The sequence below is a fragment of the Calonectris borealis genome, chromosome 19 (assembly GCF_964195595.1).
Source record: "Calonectris borealis chromosome 19, bCalBor7.hap1.2, whole genome shotgun sequence".
Taxonomy (NCBI): Eukaryota; Metazoa; Chordata; class Aves; order Procellariiformes; family Procellariidae; genus Calonectris; species Calonectris borealis.
In genome coordinates, this window is record NC_134330.1 from 3,093,977 (window position 1) to 3,097,826 (window position 3,850).

A 3,850-nucleotide genomic window follows, 5' to 3' on the forward strand; every position below is an offset into this window, starting at 1 on the left:
GCTTGCCTATCCCGCTCCACCTTCCGCGCCTCACGCCCCGGGGCTCCCGCCGCCCTGCCCGGCGAGGGAGAGGCGGCAGCAGCTGGAGCGTGGAGGGTGTGGGGATGATTGGGGGGAAAATGGAGAGGGAGTCATCCGCCTGCGTGGAGGCGTGAAAGGACGAACGTGGGGTGGAGGGAAAAGCCCGGGGCAGTGAAGATCTGTGGGGCTATGGCGATATATCGAGGGGGTGAGAGGAAATGCGGGGGAGGAGGGTGCGGGGGCGAGGGGAATCCCTGCCGGCAGTGACAGAGGGTGAGAAGGGAGGAGGTGTGGTAGGGTACGGCTGTGACTTGTGGCGGGACCGTGGCCCGGCCTTCAGGTGACCGCCATGGCCGGGGCACAGTACCTTCCCCACGGCCGACATGAGCCTTGGGGCTGCCTGGCCTTGGGGTTTTGTGGCTCTGGGAGCTTTTTTTGTACGGGAGGAGCAGGCTGAGCACCCCCAGCAGCTGGCCTCAAGGGGGGCCTTCACTGCCCCCCCTCACACACTGAGCTCCAGGGCCTGTCCATTACTGGAAATGTTAGTATTTACAGCTTCACCTGTGGTAACATGCTGCTAATATTGGGCCTTCTATGGCTTTCAGGTGTGTTGGCAGCTCAAGGTGAGCGTTACTTGGGAGCCCAGCGTTTGAGGGGGTTTGCTAACGTACCTGAAGTGCACCTGCCTTGTCTGGTGTTCCTCCTTGGCTGCCATCTGGTAAAAACACCATTTTCCCTCCGTAAATTAACCCTGTGACCCCTTGTGGAAATGGCACTATATTTTGTCAATATCTCATTATCTTTATCAAGCTGTTTGAGGCATGTTTTTCTTCCTAATTTGCTTTCCATGTGGGGCTTGCACACACTACTAGGAACATATTGGATAGTTCTCGGACACAGATGGTAGATTTTTAGGCAGAGGCAATTAAGATCATTTGGTCTAAAACAGACTCGCACTGTGTGTAGCCAGTGATTTAGCCACCCGGTGCAATACAGGCAAGGACTCTGAGATTACTGCTTGGTGTAGATTTTGATACTGCATTAAGTTAATATCACTCAAGTTTGACTGCTCTAGCATGGTCTTGAACAAAACTTTTATTCTGAGTTAAATATTCTGTGTTTTTCAAACTTTTTATCGTATGCGTGGTAGAAAAAACCCAAAGCTTAGATGCACTAACTATAGGAGGCAATATTTCTCCTTCTGTCAAGTCTTATTCTGATTCTCTTAGCTAATGTAGGACTGCTACTGTGACTTACTGTTTGTTCTTTTCTATTTTAAAAATTATAGGAGGCACAGCCATTTCACTTTGGGGACTGTTTTTAATAATCCTAAATTGTTGCTATTCCTCCCTCCCTCCGTTTTGTGAGAGGACATTACTCTTTGTCCTTTACTTGCAGAAGGAAATGTTATGGGGTGGGAAGAAAGGAATGTGATATAAACAGACCATGGAAGATTGCTTTGTCCTCTTTTTCCTTTTGCTTTTGCCTATTGGTGGCTTCAGGTTTTTCTTTTATTTTCTGAGAAGGTGTGGATTTTTTTCAGTTGAGGAGAGACAGCTGTTTTCTATTGGCAATTAGCCCCCCAAGAGGCAGAGGCTATTTACCTCAGTTACTTTCTGGAGAGCTAGTTTGGAAAGGTTAAAGTTGGAGGCCTGTTAGGAGGGGGCAGATAAGGCAGCTTTCCAGTGCATGAAGGAAAAAGTATTGATAATACATAAAAGAATGGTAATTATTGAATTTATAATGTTCTTTATTTTGCTTTAAAATAAAGTATCTAGTAAGATTTCTGAAAATAATGCCTAAGGTAAATATACTTTTCAAGACAGCACTGTGGCAATGGACTTTATCTTCTTGATATGGTACTATGTCTTGAAAAATTAGCTAGGCTACACCTTTTACTGTCCTGTAATTTTTTGTAGACAAAATATAGTGTATATTCAAGGAGAAGAAATAAACATATCTATGAAAGAAGGACATGGTATAAACCCTCTCTGGAGTATATTATGTATTCAGTCTGTAATTCATTTTGGCAGAGCCTGAGGAATAATCTTTATGGCAAAAGTGATTTAATCTCTAGGTGGAAATAAAATTTAGACATAGTAGCATTTGTTATTTATTAATACTGTATGGCTTGATATATTTACGTATTGAACAACTTGGTGATCTTCTATTGTAAATACATGTTTTGTTCTTAAAGGCATTATTAGAGAGTTGGCGGAGTCCTCAATTCAGTGTATGTGTTTAACGTTGAGATAATAGGTAACCACTCAAAGTAACATAGTAGCAAAACAGACTTACAAAAGTTGTTTTATTAAATAATTGGTTAGTTCTCCGAATAGTCTTTAAACTTAAGAGGTATCCAGTTTGTTGAATGGATTTTTTTTTCCTTAAGCTGTATTGAGAACTCATTAGTAAAATGGCTCCATTCAATGATGTGCTTTTCACATCCGTAAATTATTTTAATGCAATTACTCATTAATAGTTGCAGATGTTAGAAAATCTTTCTGACTCCAGTACTTGTTGGCAGAGGTTCTGATGGATATTCTTATCTTTGTTGGTATCTTTCTCTTTTCTTTTGTCTTTTTTATACAGGGAAACATTTAAAGGACATTTACAAATACTGCCTGTGTCTGAAAGCAAAATGGTAATGTATGTTGTTTAGGCAAAAGCATTCAGTCAGTCTGTCTTCTGTAATCTTAGCTTTTGAAGATGCATCTGGGTATCTGAACAACTCACATGTAAAGCGTATGGAGTGCAATGGCTCTGTACATCTGTGTATCATTGTAGTGGATGGGGATGCAGACAAGCCTAATAATGGGTAAATGTATAAAGAAAATCTAATCATAGTCTTCTATTATAAAAAAATGCCCCTAGAGATCAAACAGCTTCTTGGTTGTCAAAATTCCCTCTGTTGAAGAAGTTCATATAGAAGAGATTTTACATCTGCAAAGAAAGATGGTTGTGTAATTTCAATAGAATGTGGCTGGAGCCTATGTTGTTCTGCACCACAAAAAAACTCCTCAAAACCCTTAAAAAAAAATCCCAACTTGTCCCAAGTTACTATTTCTGGACAACAGTGAATTGCTGAAGTTCACCTCTGCTAGAGGAGATTGTTCACACAAGCTTTTCCAAACCTGTGTGTGAAACTATGGTTTCATGACTAACAAGTCAATTTGGTCTGCAAATTACTGCAGAAAGTAGCAGTGTTGTCTTTGTCTCACAATTTTTTACTCTGTGGCTGAGCTGCAAACTGAAAAGGGTTTTTTTTTGTTGTTTTTTTTCAGTTGTGGGTGCAGATTTATATTTCAGTCAAATTAGGAGCTGTACATTTGTTAGAGTTTATGCAAGAAGCAGCAGGATTGCCTCTTTTACTGCTGCATTTTTTTCATTGGTATGTTCTTAGGTCAGGTTAAGTCAACTGCATTTCACCTGACTCATTTTTAACTGTAATTAGAAAGTGTTCACATTTTTGGTGGATAGGTATAGATGCTGATTTTTGTCAGAAAGGTGGTGATTAGTGTTTGTGAGTCCTTTCTTTGACCCAGTGAGGAACTGAGATGGGATGCCTGCAGATGCTCTGCCTTTTATATGCCTATCTCAAATAATTTTGTAAATGTGGTGTAATAGTATAGCTACTGCAATTATTATATAATTTCTGAGTCAAAAGAATAAACAGTGTTATATAGTTTGAGATGTATAAGTGAAAAGTACTAAATAAATTCTGCGTCTGTTTTGCAGGAATATAGTTCTAGAAAGCCTGGATGAAAAAGATCGAACCTTTTTCATATGCGGCCAGTGCAAGACTATTGTTTGCATGTTTTCATTAAAG

General features: G+C 40.6%; 1 long non-coding RNA gene across 1 annotated transcript; it reads left to right on the forward strand.

The window, feature by feature from the left end:
* The first annotated feature begins 39 nt into the window (after positions 1–39).
* Positions 40–3,850, forward strand: LOC142090474 (uncharacterized). The gene is made up of 4 exons (XR_012676555.1): positions 40–229; positions 627–739; positions 2,614–2,665; positions 3,760–3,850. It is a non-coding gene; the product is annotated as an uncharacterized LOC142090474 (long non-coding RNA).